The following is a 19,961-nucleotide window of genomic DNA, read 5'->3' on the forward strand; positions in this document are numbered from 1 at the left end:
CCTATTAGGGTAATAGGTTCATATTTCTGGACCCAAATGATCTTGAGAAATTTTTGTTTGATAAAAGTAGCCAGGGGAATTAAGGGTAGGGGAGCTATCCGGCAATTACTGTATTATTTTCGAGATCCCTCCATATAATGTGGGCTTTTGCATATTGCTAGAATTTGTACGTTTTGGTTTTTTTTCTGTATTGGATTATTCTTGTATGCTTTTCTGTAAATTCATGTGAAATTGAATTTTGAAATAAGAAATGTGAAAAAAAAAGAATACTAATTAAGAGGAACCACGGAAGAGAGCAGTATTTTTTTTTTTTTCAATATGCCCTTGATTTGAAGTATGACTTATCGCATGCCCCGGAGCTGGCACTAAATTTGCCAGGTTAAAAAGGATACGTTCAGCAACTGGCGATTTCCTACACTGCTGGGTAATAGCGAACAGTCTCATCTACATGAAATTTACATGTAATGAGTGCTATTAGCTATGTATTTGGGCACACATTTTGGATGTGCTAATCTCCTTATTGCATAACCCATCGAAAACACATGTCCAACCAAGGATAGACCTATGCACTAGGCTAGGCGCATTTTATTGCATCAGCCCCTCTGTGTAGGGATTTATAGCAGCTTGGCCTGTTCTGTTATACTATTAGGAGGTGTAGTGGTGTTTACGGCCTGATTTAATATTTGTAGTGTTGCCTTTTCATAGGTAGGGCTGTTACTGTTTGAGTGCATTTCATAATGCAGGTGTAACATTGTACAGATTAGTTTGTGTGCATTATTGCAGATCCTGCGATTATGGGCCTTATTTTCCAAACATATCGCATGCGAAATGTCCCTTTTCGCGTGCGATACCAAAATGGGGGCGGAGTTGGCCCCGGAAGAGGAGGAGTCGGGGCGTCACCGGGGCCGACTCCATGACGATGGCGCGCACAGCGAAAAGGTAGGTGCCTTTTCGCTGCCTATTTCGCTCCCAATAGCTACACCTCTTATGATGGCACTATTGGGTGCGAAACCGGCAGCGATCGCATCGTGACGGTGCGATCGCTGCCGGCTAGCGCAGGCCTGCCCCCCGCCCCTCATCTTCTAAAGTATCGCAGGCCTATGATACTTTAGAAAATGAGGCCCTATGTTAGCTGCTATAATTTCTATTTCTCCAGTTTTGCACTACATGCAGAGTGGCTTTTTTGTGTTTCTATTCCAGTTTGTTTCCATATTTGTAATTTGTGGTCTTTCTGTATTTGGTGAAGGTCGGTTCCTTATGTGTGACCAAGGTGAGGTATTTTACTAACATGTAGGCATTTTTATCTGTTTTATTTGTTGTGTTTTCTGAATAGGACATGCATTGGTGTGAACTGCTGTCTTTTCATAAGTAGGGCTATTGCCCCTGGTAGTAGAGGGAGTTTTTGTTGCTGTTATTGAGAAGACATAAGAACCAGAATATATTTTTTGTATGGTGAGTTGTACGGGTAATGCCCTAGTTCTGCTCTGCACCCATTGTTGTGGGTCAGAGAGTTCCTGTGGATGCAGAGTATTTGTTTACATTTAGCCCCGTGACGGTATAGGGTTCAGTGTCATGCATGTAAGACAAGTCAGGTATGTATGCTCTAGACACTGGAGAGTGGGGGAACTTTCAAATTTTGCTCCTAAGAACATAAGACTTGCCATATACTGGGTCAGACCAAGGGTCAATCAAGCCCAGTACCCTGTTTCCCAACAGTGGCCAATCCAGGTCACAAGTACCTGGCAGGATCCGAAGGGGTAGACAGATTCTTACCTGCTTATCCCAAGAATAAGCAGGATGTCTGCAGCTCCTCCTTAAGAACGATTTATGAACTTTTCCTCAAGGAGCTTGTCCAAACTGTTTTTAAACACAGCTACACTACTAGCTTTCACCACATCCTCTGGTAACCAATTCCAGTGTTTAATTATGCATTGAGTATAAAAATATTTTCTCATTAGTTTTAAATGCATCACTTAGTAACTTCATTGTGTGTTCCCTAGTCTTCGTACATTTTGAAAGAGTAAACCTCTATCATATCTACCCTCAGCTATCTCTTCTCCAAACTGAAGAGTCCTAACCTCATTAGCCTTTCTTCAAAGGGAATCATTCCATCCCCTTTATCATTTTGGTCACTCTTCTCTGTACCTTTTTTAAATTCTAACATACCTTTTTTGAGATGTGATGACCAGAACTGCACACAATACTCAAGACGAAAGTGCACCATGGAGCGATATAGAGGCATTGTGATATTGTCTGTTTTATTCTCCATTCCTTTCCTAATAATCCCTAGCATTCTATTTGCTTTCTTGTCTGCTGGTGTACACTGAGCAGAAGATGTCAACGTATTATCAGTGATGACGCCTAGATCCTTTTCCTGAATGGTGACTCCTAATGTGGTACCTTGCATTGTGTAGCTATAATCTGGGTTACTCCACCCTAAGTGCATCACTTTGCACTTGTCCACATTAAATTTCATTTGCATACTCAGTCTCTCAGTTTTGCAAGGTTGTCTTGCAATTTCTCACAATTCTCACCTTGAGAACTGCAAACTGGCATTTTAGCAAAGTAGAAGTAGCAGATAATCCCATATCAAACTGAGGCCAGAACGGCCACAATGCACAGGAGAACCAAACCCAGATGCCTGAGAACACAGTGCTCCTTCTGTGCCAAACCAACTTCCTGTTCTATTTCCTTTGTGTATTTCTATTTTGCTCCCAATTCCCTTTTCGCTTCCTCATGGCTCAACTCCTACCAACATCAACAGCAGTTTGAAAAATAAAAAAAACGCACAGAACTTAATTCCGTTTCTTATTCTACTCTATCCTTATTAGCCTAAGGAGAAATCTTTGCTTGTCTGAACCCTTTGATCATTCTGCAGTGCTCCCTCCCTCTCATCACCCCTTGTCTCGGCTTTCTTCCCTGGGCCACCCATTCTTTGTACTGGTGAATATGGTACCTGAGGCTGCAACTTCAGCTGATGCAAACAGTTCTCAGCACAGCATCACATCCTGCTCCCAGAATGTTTTCTGATAAACTGGTCACCATTATTCCTCCTCAGTCAATCAGACTTTTTACCTCATTGAGCTACCAAGGACTTTATTGTAGCTTGTGCTGCAGTCAAAATCAGTTCTTTTATTTTTAACACAATAACATGGAGATTTTTGCTTCTCTAAGAACAGTGACAAACAACCAGAAAATCCTAAGTACAGCACAGCTGCTAGGTTCTTTATTAAAAACAAATCCAATGTTTATGCTTGCATCTTAGGTAATTTTGGATCCCTGCCAAATGAAAGGAATGAGAAAAATATTGACTTCGCAATTCACCATGGCCGAAACAGTTAATCTTTCTCATTTTAAAAATGAATTATTGGCATACTGAGAAGGCAACAGCAAATATTAAAAAAGTACTTCATGTTGAAACGTCTGCAGTAAAAATGACTGGATGGTATCCTTTACAGAACTTATTAACATGCGCCTAGAGGCTGAATAGAAATGATCAGGGTAGCTGAAATGCACTATTTTAAAACAGTTGCAAAAGGGACAAGGCTCAGAGTTGCTCAATCAGCACCGGAGGAAACAGGAGGTAGAGGCCCAAACCCGGAAGTCCCACAGCACGCATGGGCTAATTTGCAACGTCCATGGTCACCATAACGCAGGCTATTCAAGGTTGCCCCCATAATCTCTTTGGAAAGGAGGAGGAAAAAATGGGAGTGGCCCAAAAGTCTCCTCTCAATAACTGAATGACATCACATTCCTGCAGCTTACAGAAAGGTTGGAGCTTTCGCCTGAACCTAATTCTTGGAGAATTTATCTATCTTTTTTTTTTTTAAGGAACAATGAAGATTGTTTAAAAGCTGCAGATTTCCACTGGCAGTGTGGACTTTCATCTTCCAGTATTCTTGTCCAGATGCTTCCATTTGCAATCAGCATAACCCACAATGCAGTGCAATGGAGCCTGGTCAGACCAAGCAATATTATCTACTATGGGTATTTATGTGCACCCTAGATCCCGAACAGGGATTGCATATTGAAATGTATTTATTTAGTAAAAGATATTCATTCTCGTACTCGTATCCCGTAATCTTGTTGAAGCAAAGAGTTTTTTTTCTTTAGATATCCCTGTAAATGTTTCAATTGCAAGGAACTAGATCCTGTATATATTTTTCGTTCCCTCTTAATTATCCGACTCTCTCAGTTGCAGAACCCCAAATGGCCATCCTTTTGATGGCTGACTTTAAGGCCCAGTTTAGTACTTCTTTGAAGACTGGAACATGTCTGCCATGTCCCTTGCTTCTTTAGTGGCCCGGAGTTGTGGAATTCGTCTCCACTGGAGGTGAGACGGGAGCAGAATTTCCTCAACTTCAGAAAAAAGGTGAAGACCTGGATTTTTCCATCTTGGCCCGGGGTTGATTCAAATTACGTACAGTACAGATAGCTGGGGCTGAAGTATCCTGTTCTGCCTTGAGTATTATGCATTGTTTGTTTTTATTTGTGTTAAAAATACAATCAATGTATACAAATTCTATCGGTTTTTATCATGAACCGCTCTGGTATCTGTTCAGCAGTATTATAAGAAATGAGAAATAAATACAATTATTTCTTGCTTTAAATTTCCTGTTTAGATTCTTGTTTTTTCCCTTTACCTTGTGGATTTGTAGAATGCATGAGACTTGTACATTGTTCTTGCAAATAGAAAAAGAACCAAAAATATGTAACTACCTAGTGACTTCTTTTTCTATAATTATGTTACTTGTGATTAATATGAATAATTGAATAAAGAGAAAACAAAAAAAATAAAAATAAAAATAAACACATACACACTAATAAAACCCCTTCCCTATTCCTAATTAAAAGGTCACCCAAAGTGGTGTACAAATGCAATAAAAATTGCAATAAATGTCAAAAAGCCAGGTCTGGTTTAAAGTCTCTCCAAAAGCTAGGTCAGCTCACATCCCTGAGGATTCTGGAACCAGATTTAGGTCATCATCCAGTCACAATAAAGGTACCGCTGACTCAGGCTAACATACTTGCAATGAAAGATTTACAAAAGTCTGGAAGACGCTCACTTAAAAAAACAAAAAAGAAACCCCACAAATGCCAACTGCACTAATGAATCAGAAGGCTGGGAGACACGAACCCCTTGCACTTCAATGCACTGCCCTCAGAAGTCTACTTTGGGGTGGGGGGCAGGATAGTTTGTTATAACCAAGCTCTGTCATATATGGGTTGTTATATAGAAGGAGCACTGTATTCCTCTCCTTCCCACCCCGCTCCTTGCCTCTTCCTTACCCCCCCCCCCTCCAGATCCACTCCCCCCTATGAATTTCAATTGAAACCCTCAATCAATGTGAAGTCTTCATTGTGGCATCAGCGATTCCTGTCTGGAACCTTTCAAACCAGTTATTTTAGTGTACGCGGAACAGGGCTTTTCTCCTTAGCAATTCTAAGAGAATAATAACAACATACAGTAATAGAAAGTCTGTAGGGATTTTTGTTTTTTTTATAGCAAACTAAATAGTGGCTGCAACTGTGCCCTGTTCTCTCTCCCCCATTCCTCTGGTTCAGTGCATTGCCCTATAATTCCTCCATTTCTACTACCACAACAGCAATTAACTTTCCTCTCTGCCATGCGGCACCACATTAAAAGAGCAGTAAATGAGCCTGCAATGCAAGAAAACCCCCAAGAAAAGGAGCCACACCCAGTACTCTCCAGCGCCATGAAAACCAAACGCAAAAAACAATTTATAGAGATAGATATAGAGGTATGAAATAAAACAAAAGCAATCAGGGTTAACGTTCAGGAAATCCTGTCAGCAGAGCGAGTCAGTGAGTACCAACATAAGCTGCTCAACGTACAGGCCAAATACGTTAGACATACAGTGCAGGTTAGAGCAGGTCCGGAGGGTCTAACTTACATTTTAGTTGTGCTGTACACTTTCCCCCCCTCCTGCATCCAAGGCACACAAGGAGAATAAAGATGACTGGCAACAGAAGTGAGGGCTACAGCAGATACAGTATGCCAGGCCTCTGGGTTTGTTTTTTTTTTCTGTTTTGTATTTCCCCTCGTACACTTGAAAAGGGAAATGGTCTTACATCACGGCAGTCGGAAGGAAACAGTAAAGCCTGACAGGATGGCAACGAAAAAAGCAAAGACTCTGTAGTCGCTCTAAACAACTTAAGGTTGCTCAGCTTGAATAATGATTTACTTTATAGAAGCACGGAAATGCTTCTAAAAAGGAAAAAAAACACAACAAATCCCAGCAGTTCTCCACCACGTACATAAGCATATCTTATGAACTTTACCAAGGAAACGACGATACTGCGCAGGGGGTTGCAGGGCCTAAAAACTCTTTTGCAAAACTTCGCAGGACACTTCCCTGCAAAAAAATGAGCCCCCATGTGCGCACACCACAGGCTATGAAGTGGCGCACAGCAGGCACCGAAAAGTATGTGCAGTGATTTGAAAGTGTAATGATGGGATGTGCCCTTTCCCTTCCCCGAGCCAACCCGCCACTCTCTTAGTCCTGCGGGTAAAAGTACACACTTACTTTTATCCCCAGTAAAGGATGCAGTAACCAAGACACGGTTATACACATTTACCCACATATTGCACAGCGGTTCCATAGCGCACCTGCTTACATTTGCATATTAAATACTACAGCTTTCACTTTACTTTATAAAACTAAAGTCATTTTCTGACCTCTCATTTATCTGGGTAACTGATTATGTGGGGGCTTTTTTTTTTCTTCTTGGGTGGGGTAAGAGATCCTAGTGATCGGTGCAGGGAGGAATGGGGGCGGGGAAGATCAGCATGTGATGGCATCTCAGAGAAAGGGGTAGAGAGGAAGGAGAGGAGATTTGGGGGTATAGGAAATGAGAGGGAGAATTCTGGATGACAACAAAGGCTAATCCCAATAATGATATCGCCAATTACACAAATCCTAGGACTCTCTCTGTTTACTCTAACCCTGTTCAACGCTCAGTTGCTCTCCAATGCACATCCTCAGTGATTATCTTATAGAAGTCAACCCAGACATCTGTGCAATCACAGAGTCATGGTTAAAACATTCAGATACTGTACTAACAAACCAGCTTCCCACGCAATCTTACGACCTCTTCTCAGTCCCCAGATCCAAAAAAAGGGGTGGAGGGCTCCTCCTGGCAGCAAAAAAAGGACTAGGCATAACTTTACAACATACCAACACCTCCACCAAACTAGAATTCTCCCTCTTTAAATCTGAACAACTCCAATTAGCCCTCGTCTACGCCCCACCAGGAGCCTTAGAATCAGACCCCTCTCCTTTGATCGAGCTTATAGCCAAACACATTAATGCCGACAAACCCGCTACAATCCTTGGAGACTTTAACCTGCATGTGGACGCTTCTCCACAATCCATCAACTGCGCAACAGTTCTCTCCTCACTCAGTCACTTGGGTTTTACTCAAATTGTCAACAGCCCCACCCACAAGGCAGGCCATACATTGGACCTCATCTTCATTAACGATAGCTTTACCATCTACTCTAACCCTACCTGCTCGCCAGTTCCCTGGTCAAACCACAGGGTCATCTATACGACCCTTAAGATCAACAATCCACCACCTCAAGTCTCTACCAAATCCACCATCCATTTCAGGAAACCATGTTCACTAGACCTATTGAGTGAAAAGATGTCCGAAGCACTAAATCAACTAGACCTCACAGACGCAACCACAGCAACCACCTCATGGATCAATATCAACAATAAAATTGCGGATCAAATCTGCCCAACTTCAACCAAAACCATACAACCCGCATTGGACAACAGAAAACCCTGGTTTACCCCTGAACTTAAATCCCTCAAGCAAACACTAAGAAATAAAGAACAAAGCTGGAGAAAAAACCCTACCTCTTCGACACTTGCTATCTACAAATCCCTTCTCAATACATACAGGAACGCCATCTATAGAACAAAGAAAGACTTCTATGCAAAAAAAATCCACAACTTCATTTTTGACTCAAAGGCACTTTTCTCCTACGTCTCTTCACTAACCAAACCATCTACTCCCACCATTCCAGACCACCAAGCACTCAAGTAAGCCAACGAACTCGCCAATTACTTCAAGACAAAAATCACCAACCTTACCCATTCTCTCACAACCAAGAGCCTCCCCCCAATACACCATCTCATAACCCTGCCTCAACAAAACGCTAGTCTCGATTCATTTGAGCCCACCTCTTCACTGGAGATAGAAAATACCCTAAAGAAACTCAAACCATCCTCCCACCCATCAGACCCATTACCAACAAATCTGCTCGTTGCCATACCGAAGACCATCTCAAAACCAATTTCCGAAATTATTAACACATCTCTTTCTCAAGGCCTAGTACCTAACCAGTTAAAATTGGCAATCCTCAAACCACTGCTAAAAAAAACCAAACGCCTCTCCATCGGACCCAGCTAACTTTCGACCAATCGCAAACTTACCTCTCATTGCCAAATTGATGGAGAAAATTGTCAACAAGCAACTGTCAGAATATCTGGAAGATCATAACATTCTGTCCCCGGTTCTCTCCCCATTGCTTCTCTGTCTGGAAGAGAGAGAAGCAATGGGGACACATACAAAGGGGGTATAAGAGACCCAGGAGAAAAGGTAGGAAAGGAGATATAGACAATATACTAGAACCCTCTCTGCCTCTACAGTATTATATTTCTAAATGCAAAGGGGCCGATGCAATACAGCGCGCTCAGCCAGGCGCACTGTATAACCCACAGTTGGACGCGGTTTGTATAGGCGCTATAAGGGAATTAGCATCTCTACAATGCGCGTCCAACGTGGAGTGAATTAATAGCGCTCATCACTTGAAAATGCATGTGAATGAGGCTATTAGGCATTCACTCCTGATGCAAAAAAAAATGTGCATCTATGATGCACATTTAGCAATCAGAAATTAACGCCTGCCCGGAGCAGGCTTTAATAGCTGAGCACTGCTAAAACTAGTACAGAAAAGCAGAAAAAAAAACTGCTTTTCTGTACTGCCTCCTACTTAGTATAGTTGCGATAGTAAGTAGGAGGAAAAATTAAAGTTAACAAGCTTAAAAAAAAAAAGTTAAAAAAAAAGTGCAGACAGTTGGGTGCAGGAAACGGTTGCTCAATTGAGAAGCGTGCGGCGTTTAGGGACACCGACAAACCCGGCGTCAATTTTTCTAACCGGCGGACGTCCGACGCTCTCAGGCTCTCATTAGCAAGGAGGCGCTAGGGGCACGCAAGCAACCCTAGCACCTCCTTGCTAACGCGACCCCCCTAATTTAAATATTGCATGGCGCCCCCAGGAGGGGTGAGTTAAGAAAGCGGGGCGCTGACTGTTCATCGCCCGCTTTCTGTGCATAATTATTGCATCGGCCCCAAAGTAAGAACATAAGAAGTGCCATGCTGGGTCAGACGAAGTGACCAGTCTGGGTCACAAGTGCCTGGAAGATTCCCATTAGCTGATCTCTTCCTTCTGTCTCACGCCCAGGGATAAGCACTGGCTGTCCCACGTCTACCTGGCTAATAACTGCTTATGGACTTTTCCTTCAGTAACATGTCCAATCCTGTTCTGAACTGTCAGCTACCTTGATCACTTGTACTAGCAACAGACTCCATAGCTTGGTTGTGCTAAAGTGAAAAAATACTTCCTATGATTTGTTTTAAATCTGCCAGTTCCAGCTGTTAGTTTCATGGACTGTCTCCTAGTCCTAGTGTTGTTTCCTATTTACCCATTCCACCCCACTCATGATTATATAAATTTCAATCATATCCCCTCTAAGTCATCTCTTTCAAGCTAAAGAGCCCTGAATTTATAAGGAAGCTCTTCCATCCCCTTTACCATGTTCGTCACCAGTCTCTGTACCTTTTCTACGTCTATGTCTTTTTTTGAGATGGAGCAACTAGATATGCACACAATACTCAAGGTGCAATTGCACCATGGATCTAAACAATGGCATTATGATAGCCTCAGTTTTATTCTCTATTCCTTTCCTGTAATTCCGAACATTGCCTTTTTGACTACTGCTGCACACTGAACTTTTGGATTTCCAGAGATGCCGAGATTGTCGTGGGTTAGTGAAGGGGGAGGAGGTTCCACACAAACTTTTGCCTCTCTTCCATATACAAACACATATGTGCTTATGGGAATGAGGTGAGTGGGAAGACAGATATGACAGGGATGGGTGTCGGAGGTGAGGAAAGGGATTGGAGGTAAGAGAGGGATCAGTAAGAAAAGGAAAGGGGGTGTGAATGAGGAGAAGGAAGGGGACTGACTAAGGTAAGGGGGCGTGGAAGTGAGATGGAAGGGATGCTAATGAGGAAAGGGAGGGGAGTGGGAAGGAAAGGGGATGTGAGAGAGGGGAAGGGAAGAGGGTAAATGAATGGGGTTCCTTCCCATTGCCCTCCTTTTCCTCACTCACACTCCATCTCACCTCCACTCCCCTTCCTTCCCTTACTCAGCCCTCTGTCGCCTTCTCTCACCTCCACTCCCTTCCCTCTCACCCACTCCCCTTCTCTCCCATTTGACTCACCCCTCCCACCGTGTCAGTCATGCCCTTCCTTTGAGTTATTCCTTCCAGTCTCTTCCTACTCGTCCTTCCCTTCCCTCACCTCATCTCCCATTTAACGAACTCCCCACATCAGATCAACATTGGGCTCACCCAGCCCACCACATGCTCTTCTTTGGCAACAGTTTGAGTGCCATTTTGCAGGTACGCCTCTTGTTAGTCAGGTGCGAGACCTCTGCCAGTTTTTCATCTAATGTTGGCTGTTGTTGCGCTGGCATTTGGAGCTAAACAACAAGGCCACGTGGGGGTGTTTGTGGCCTGTGGGGGCACCTTCTGCTGCACCTTAGGCAACCACCTCAGCCTGCCATGACTAATTATAGAACCACCAGAGCCTGAGGCATGAAGGAGAGGCCTATGACCTGTTATACGGCCTGCACCTGGTCCCACGGTGGAGCGGCTCTAGTGCAGGACCAGCCTACCATCTTCCCAACTTTTTTGGTCACCGCCCAGCTCCGAGCCTTGTCCAGAGATAGAGATACGGCAAGTAGGCAACCGAAAAACGTGGGAAGGTACTGGGCCTGCACTATTATCAATGCCACCACGGGGGTCTGCAGTACAGCAGCAGCAACACTTTTTCAAATCAGAAGCGAACATTCACCAATTTTATTGGGTATCAGCTGGAAAAGGCCATAAGGTTTTACTGGGGCATGGGACCAATAACACTTTTGTGTGTCTCAGAGTGGTAGAGCCAGCTTATCTGGTGCCAGCTACCAGTTTTGGAGCAATCGCACGATTAAGAAGCAGCTAGTAGTCTATGCAAGTCCAGCTGTGTTAGCAGCGCGTATCTTATAAAATCTGGGGTCAGCACGCGCTGCCCATTTCCTCCGAGGCCGCTCCGAAATCGGAGCGGCCTCGGAGGGAACTTTCCTTCGGCCTCCCACCTTCCCCCTCCCTTCCTCTACCTAACCCACCTCCCCAGCCCTACCTACACCCCCCCTTCCTTTATCACGACAGTTACACCTGCCCCAGGCAGGCGTAACACTCGCGCTCCGGTCGGCTGCCACCGCCGCGCGATTCCCCGGCCCGGGAGCAATTTTGGAGGCCTCAGCCACGCCCCCGAAACGCCCCTGGGCCGGAACCATGCCCTCCAGAAACGCCCCGAAAGTCACGCCGCCCCCCTGACACGCACCCGACACACACCGCTAGCAAAGCCCCGAGATTTACACGCGTCCCGGGGCGGGAGGGTTTAAAGGGTTACGTGCATTACTTATGCACGTAATCCTTTTGAAATCTACCCCAAAACATACATTAAGCATTAATGTGCCAAAATGTGCATTTACCATAGTCATCATTATTTTGGATGGGGCCTATTCACTAACGTGTTTTAACACTTACGCACTTTTGTAAATAAGGATGATGGTGCATTATGGACTTGTTAGCCAATCAGATAACTAAACTGGCTTATGCTACCCTTCTCTTGTGCCACCTACTGCTATTAAGATCCTTTCTAGAATGCTGAGATAAACTCAGCTTGAACTGCTGCCAGGGTTAGACCACACTGAACCTCCTGTTCATGGGGAAAATAACCTTCTCAAATACTATCACCGACTGAAAGTCAATGAAATAATTCCAGAGAAACCAAACAAGTCCTCTACATATTTGTTTAAAATATTACAGTCCTGACTGGCGCATGCTTTGTATCTTACAAATGGAGGCCAGCCCAACATCTCAATGGTGCAGACCATGGCAAACTACAAATATCAATAATAGTAACTTGGTATCAGACCCAGTTAAGAAAATTCCTGGATTTAAGTTCACCCAGGGGGATTTAGAAAACCCTGAAACATCTGAGGGCAGGCCAAGGAAGATGCTGCTATCTCTTCCATATATGGAATACAGGTAGCAGCCCAAAATGTGGGCTGTGATCATGCTAATCTCTCTTTTGTTCACTTGTTGAACACCTGCCCTAAACAGCCCACTCCAGGTGGTATCTCATCCATCCATGCTGTGTTACCTGCAGGTCTGGAATAGATTAAAGGCTATGGGATTAAGCTATAATGTACTGCTTTTTCTAGCCATAAGTAGAGAGAGTTTCCATATGAGCACAAGGGTCTGCTTTAAGTTTTTTATATTAAAAAATATATATGAACTGAAAGACTGGTGTATAACATCTTAAATAGTATCCATACATTTGAATACAATCAAAGTGCTACTCCACCCAAAAGGCGGACATGAAATTCCAACCAGAATTAAAAGGAGCCTATTTTCTGGGATGTAAGCATACACATGCCAATGGTCCACACATATGCATGAATCTAGGAAATCCGGCCCAATGTGTCAGAGTCATTATGCTCCCACTGACACATTGGGCCGGATTTTAAAAGTCCTACGTACGTAAATCCAGAGGTTTTAAAAAGGCCCGGCTACGCGTGTAAGTCCCAGGGCTTGCAAAAAGGGGCGGTCCGGGGGCGGGGAATGGGCGGGGCCAGAGGCCTCAGACATAACGGCCATTTGCCGCTGTGTTGGAGAATCGCGTGCGGGCAAGGCTGCCGGTGCGCGCAAAAGGTAAGACAAAGGTCGGGGGGTTAGAGTAGGGCTGTGGGGGAAAGGTTAGGGGAAGGGGTGGGAAGGTCAGGCTAGGGGGGAAGTAACAGGGGAAGGCAGCACGGCTCGGCGCGTGCAAGGTGCAAAATTGTGCACCCCCTTGCGCGCGCCGACCCCCAATTTTATAACATGCGCGCACCTGCGCATGTTATAAAATCGGGTGTACGTGTGTGTGCCGAGTAGCGCATGAACGCCTACGTGCACCTTTTAAAATTTATCCCATTCTGAACATTTGGTTTGAACTGGACACCAAACAAAAAAGTTATTAGGTAGAAGGGCACATAGACAAAACACAGCAATCTCATAAGCCTTTTTTTCTATTGTGAGGCAGCCAAATAAAATGAGAAATATATTATTTCCTTTCTACTTTAGTATTAGATTCCAGTATACTAAAAAATTCTTTTTTCAGATCTACATTTCTCTACCATTGTAGTGTTTTGCGCATATAAAAAACCTTATGAACCCACAGAGTACCAGCATGATATAAACTTATGCACATAAAACCAAAGACAGTCAACCTGATGAGCTAATTCAGGTTATTTATTTTTCTTCTCAAGACCACATTTATCTAATTAATTACTACATGCAAAATTATATTTTTATGCCACATGAACATTTATATCTATGCTGGTGAAAGGATATGCAGATTTCACAAGAATGTGGGTAAACTGGAGGGCGGGGGGGTTCATAAAGATTTTTCTGAACCGCATTTATAAACCAGGAAGTAGACATCAGGATCACACAGACAAGTTAGAATTCAGCTTTCATGCCTGGAAAAAAGTCCCTGCTTTTATTATTGGGTTCATCAACCAGTTAAGTAGCTTTTAAGTTGCTTGATGGAGTCTCAAGAAGCAGCTAAGCTGCATGCAAGACAAACTCAAGCACAGAAAAGGGAGTACAGGGCAAAAAAAAAAAATATATATATATATATATAATATATTGAGAAACTAAAATTCTTTGGGATATAAAAAGTTATAATTAGGGCTTCTGATTTTAGGTTTTAACTAATAAACCCTGATAAAACAAATGCAAAATAAAAAAAATGAAATGGGTGTTTATTGGATAAACACTGTAAAAACACCACTTACACTAGTATGCCTCACTTCTCCCCTTGCCTACCTTGGATCCCCCCTCTGTTTTTGTTCTCAGCTGCATAAAGGTGTGTGTATAATATATATATAGATATATTTCAACCAGAAAAAGCACCCAGCAATAGTACAGAAAATAAACACCTACATTTCCAGTTTATAAGCACCAGAAACAGAAACCCTACTTATAATGCACCTAAGTGAAGTACAGCCGTGACAACATTATTTCACATCAGTTATGAAGTTACAGGCAACACACACACACACTCACACAGCTGGGATGTACAAGAGTTTGGCTCGGAATTAACTGCTGTCTGTGCTTCTGATATTCAGTAGGCTGGCTGCAGTTTTGCGCAGTACAGTGGAGCACTTGGTGGAACATGCTCAGCTGTTCGGGAGAAGCAGTAGGCACAGTGGGCTCAGAGCTCAGCTGGCTTGCCAGATGAAGCACAAAGGCACAGAACACAAAGCTGTATGTGTGCTTCTCTGAGATCCATTGTGCGGAAGCCTCAATCGTTGGAAAATTCCCCTTTTCGAGCTGCTGGGTGGGGTCAGGAAATGGCAAAAATGTGTTGTTTGCAATAACACTAAGTCCAGCTATACTGCAATATTTGGCTAAATGCTGCATTTGAAAGGATACTTGCATTACAGAGTGCAGGATTCCCAAAACAAAATCATTAGAACACTGAGAGCTTTTAAAAAAAAAAAAAAAAAAAAAAAGCTTTCAAGTTCTAGCTCAAGCTTCTCCTATCCTAAGCTGAGTATCTTGTTCAGGTTAGTAAAACACAGCAGTGACCCAAGAGTATGCTGGCAGATAGGACGACAGTGAGTCAGCCATGCGGCAGAGCAGAATTATTGCCAGCAGCCAGGTTCCACCCTGGTTCTTTTTTCACAATAGGTTCCCCACTTGCCTCAAAATGTTACCAATTCCTAACAAACCTAAAACTCTTGCCTTTACACCACTGCATTAGCCATGCATTAAGACTCCAGAGCTCTACCTGTCTCTGGGTTCCTGGATGTGGAATGGAAAATACTTCTGAAAATGCTAGCCTGCAGGTTCTGACTTTCAACTTTCTATGCAAAAGCTCAAAAAATCCCTCCTGCACCTTCCTATGTCACTAGTGCCCCCATGTACCATGACCTCCCCAGCAGGGTCTAAAATCCAATCTAGATGACACCAGGCAGGCAAGTTACCAAGAAAGTTTCATATCCACCAGCCACCCAGCTATTTACATTCCTAATGTAGTTGGTGCTTCTCTCAACAGCCATCCTAGCCCTTCCCTCCTGGGCACACACCTCTGGAGACACATCCTCAGTGTAAGAGGATATTGCATCACCTGGAGAGCAGGTCCTAAATCAAAATACGTCTTTAGTTTTCAAGGCAGTAACATATGACCAGAAATACTACACATGCATACATTAGCAAAGTGGTGAAATATACTGCTGTGTCCTGGTGTTGAACAAATCCTATGCACAGGTTTCCGTGGCACCCAGAAACACCTAGTGACATCCGAAATTTGCCCGCCTCGCCCCCCCCGACGGTTGGAAGGAAGAAAGTGGAGAAAAATAACGACCCCTTCCTGGCAGCCGCCATCGCATGCCTTCAGAACTTCATAATTTGAACAGTGTGTGGCCTAAAGATGAGCAGCAGGGGGTGGGGAAATGAGTGAGGATTGCACATTGGGGGTGGGGGAAAAAAATTCAGGAAAGGTGAATGAATGCAGCAAGAGTTGGGGGAGGGAGGAATCCATCCTGACATATTTTGGAGATGCCGCCTACAATATATCTGGACCAGACATGTAAATTGCAAAGAATCATACATGTCAAAGCTGCAGCATAGTACTCATCTTTAGAAAATTAGAAGTTAGCAGATAAGGACCATTTGGTCCATCCAATTTGCCCACCTGTGCTGCCACAAATCCTACTAGTTCTGTGATCTTCTCCCTCCCTTCCCTTGCCACTAAGGTCCCGTGGTGTCTGCCTGATACGTACTTTAATTCTATCACTGAGCTGGCTCCTACCACCACCACCACTGGACATCTGTTCCAGATGTCCACCATCCTTCTCAGCAATAAAGTATTTTCTCACTTGCTTTTTGAGTCTTCCTGCGCTTCAACTTCTCATTCTATGGAAAATGCTACTTTCAAATATCTAGCAAGTGTATGTAAATTTGTATCATATTTTCTTCTTTCCCGTCTTTCTTCCAGAGCAGCAATTCTCAACCGGTGTGCCCCAGTGTGTCTCCATCCTCCACCAGGTAGGGGCCGCTCTTCCCTTCCCCTCCTCCGCCCTAGCAAGATGCACAGAATTCTTTCTCCACCTGGGCTTGAAAACGCTGACAGCCCAGGCCGAACAGCAGCAGTGCTAGTGACAACTGCAGCATTAACAGCAAGCTTTCTTCTTCTTCTCGCTGCTCAGAAGAGGAAGTGCTGTGGAGTGGGCCCACTCGCGCAGGAAGAAGAGACCATGTCAAGGTCAGAAGTGCCAGCAGCATCGACTCCCAGCAGTAGAGGCAGGGGCACGGGCTGAAAGAAGAAGGGAGCAGCAGCCAGCGATCAGCAATAGGAGACAGAGCAGCATCAGCCCCTCCCATGGTTGTTGGGACTTCTTCTTCTTTCTTGGGGCCGGATGAGGAGGCTGCTGCCACCTCAACCCGTGCTTCGAGAGGGTAGGGGAGGAGAGTGAAAGAGAACGAGAGAGAGTGTGTGTGTGTGTGTGTGTGTGTGTGTGTGTGTGTAACAGAGCATGCATGTAAAAAGAGCATGCGTGCATTTGAGAGAACGCATGCAAGATTGTGTGCGCGCGCGTGAGACTTTCTGGTAACATGTCCTTAGCCTACTAGCTGAAGAATTTTGTTTTGCTTTTACATATTCAATTGCTATTAGCAAGTAGAAGATGATTTCTTTCAGGAGGCAACACAATTATTTATTGCACTATTTATTTCAAACTCTATTCTTATATTATTTCACACTATTGTATTTGATGTAATGGTTTATTATATTTAATTATTGCAAACTGTATTCTCATATTATTGCACATTATATCTGATGTGATGATTTATTGTATTTAATAATTGCAAACTGCATTCTTATATGATTGTATCAAATATAATAGTGTGCAATGACTTATTGCATTTAATTGCTGCAAACTATATTCTTATATTATTACATACTATTATTATAGTTGATGTAATGATTTACTGTATTGTAATTGTTAAAAAAAAAAAAAAAATTCCAAGAGTTGCTCTGCAGTCCAAGAAAGGTGGTATATATCTGTGAAATAAAATACATTTTCCCAAACTCTAAAACTACTTGAGAGCATGTCTGTTGATGTACATATAAACCTATTTGACATGTACTTCTGATATTTATAACTGACCGCCAGTTATAAAGTTATTTCATTGTGGTGTATGCTAGTTACACCACAATGAAATACTATAGTGCAATATCTTTTTCCAATAAAAGTGTACATACCTGTATACTGTACTAAAATTTCTACTACCTTGTTACAACAAATTCATAAAGGTTTATGTCATGTCTGTTTTACAAGACAAGCTGTTGAAATGATCCTCCTTTTCTAGTTTCAAGATAATACTTATAAGTACATAAATTAAGTAGGTAATTTTCTATCACTGCACATAAAACTTGACACCAATTGTCACAACAGACTTACCTACACAAGCCCGCATGAAAATTATCCTTGCAAAACTGTGTACACACAATTACACCTATTTGGTGCATATCATTTTGATGAGAGAATGTGCGTGCATACTTTTAAAAATCAAAAAGTCTGCCATAAGTCCCAACCTTGCCCAGACTCCAACCCCTGGAACACCTCCCCCCACCATGTGCATAAAACTGCATATATACAGTGTGCATGCACTTAATCTTACTCATGTATCAGTCGCACAATTTTCTAAAGGGCTTTTATTACCCATAGAAGTCCCTTTGAAAATGACTTTCTAAGGGAGTAGTTTTTAACAGCCTGCCTACATTTGCATGTAAGATTTCAAAGCAATCTTACGCGCATAAGATTGAAAATTACCCCTGCAAAAACTACCAATATGCGATTATACCTATTAGGTGCAGGTAGTTCTGCTGTGAAAATTTATGTACACGATTTTCAAAGTCAGAGTATGTGCGTAAATGAAAACCACCACCCACAGAACACAGGTAAAAACGTGTGCATATAAGCTTATGCACATACCTCTACCCACATATCAGGTTGGCAACTTCAGAAAAGCTCATTTCCACAGGTAAACCACTTTTTACCTGTGGAACTACTTTTAAAAATTACCCTCTAAAAGTTTTAGCGAGTGTACGGGATGACTAGACCCAGCATTCTGGATCTACCAGGTAAAAATAGAAAGTCATCACCCATGCGTTTTCTCCACATGAGATATGTTGATTAGGAAAAGTTACCTATGCAGTCCTGGAAGTGATATGAAAATTTCTTTAAACGTAGCCCTTCTTCTAGGATGCACTATAAGGCTGGGGGGGGGGGAGGGGGGGGGGGAGACCTCCAGGGCCCATGGCACAGGGTGGAAATCTTTACTGTGGGTGTGATCTGAATAGGCAGGTTTGATGGATATATGTGCCAAAGAATCAGACTAGAAACTCAGGCTGGATATTCAAACAAAATAATTTACTGGGAGACATCTTCAATGGTGGTAAGTTAGCACCATATGCATTTCCTTACCGTTCAACTCCATTTTAATGTGTTCGGATTTTTGATACGTATGTGTCTCCTTCAGGGTCTCAGGCTCTAGGCTGTCTACTCTTCCAGGTTTTAGAAAGAGTTTCCCAGGGATGGAATGGGGTCCCCCTAGCTAAAATCGATTCTTCCTTTCCAAAACCGAATACATAGCTGAGGTCACAGATATTTTCCAAAAACTCCAGTTCCTCCAATCCTTTCTACCAAGGGTGGAGACTCCTGAGGGGAGTCCCTGATTAACTCCCTTTCAGTAATTCTCTTCTCAGGTGTTAACTGGATATTTGTGGCTAAAAGTTCCAAAGATCAGCACAGCAAAAAAAAATTCCTCTTTCCCCACTCCCGGGCAGGAAGGGTGGCAGAAAACTCCTCCCATAACCGAAATGGTAAATACTCAACAATGTTCAGAAACTTCACAAAACGATAGATATACCACATTCCAACCACTGGATGAGAGATAGAATAATTGGAGTTTCTCTCATCCTATCCTGGGTGTTTCCCTCCCCTCAAAATCACAGAAAATATACAAAGACATGGTTTAATGGAACAAAGCCAGCATGGCTTTACCCAAGGCAAGTCTTGCCTCACAAATCTGCTTCACTTTTTTGAAGGAGTTAATAAACATGTCGATAAAGGTGAACCGGTAGATATAGTATACTTGGATTTTCAGAAGGCATTTGACAAAGTTCCTCATGAGAGGCTTCTAGGAAAAGTAAAAAGTCATGGGATAGGTGGCGATGTCCTTTCGTGGATTGCAAACTGGCTAAAAGACAGGAAACAGAGAGTAGGACTAAATGGACAATTTTCTCAGTGGAAGGGAGTGGACAGTGGAGTGCCTCAGGGATCTGTATTGGGACCCTTACTTTTCAATATATTTATAAATGATCTGGAAAGAAATACGACGAGTGAGATAATCAAATTTGGAGATGATACAAAATTATTCAGAGTAGTTAAATCACAAGCAGATTGTGATAAATTGCAAGAAGACCTTGTGAGACTAGAAAATTGGGCATCAAAATGGCAGATGAAATTTAATGTGGATAAG

The 19,961-nt window shown here is 43.0% G+C and overlaps 1 protein-coding gene across 4 annotated transcripts in view; it reads right to left on the reverse strand.

Moving 5' to 3' along the window:
* ELMO1 (engulfment and cell motility 1) overlaps positions 1 to 19,961 on the reverse strand; it is an 805,215-nt gene that overhangs the window by 755,054 nt on the left and 30,200 nt on the right. Inside the window, exon 1 of one of the 4 annotated variants that reach the window (XM_029589502.1) lies at positions 5,916 to 6,042. The exons of the other annotated variants lie outside the window; for them this stretch is intronic. The gene's annotated coding sequence lies outside the window, so the exon portion shown is untranslated. Of the gene's footprint in view, positions 1 to 5,915; positions 6,043 to 19,961 lie in introns of those variants that run through there. 4 annotated transcript variants of the gene reach the window in all.

The sequence above is a fragment of the Rhinatrema bivittatum genome, chromosome 2 (genome assembly GCF_901001135.1).
Source record: "Rhinatrema bivittatum chromosome 2, aRhiBiv1.1, whole genome shotgun sequence".
Classification (NCBI taxonomy): Eukaryota; Metazoa; Chordata; class Amphibia; order Gymnophiona; family Rhinatrematidae; genus Rhinatrema; species Rhinatrema bivittatum.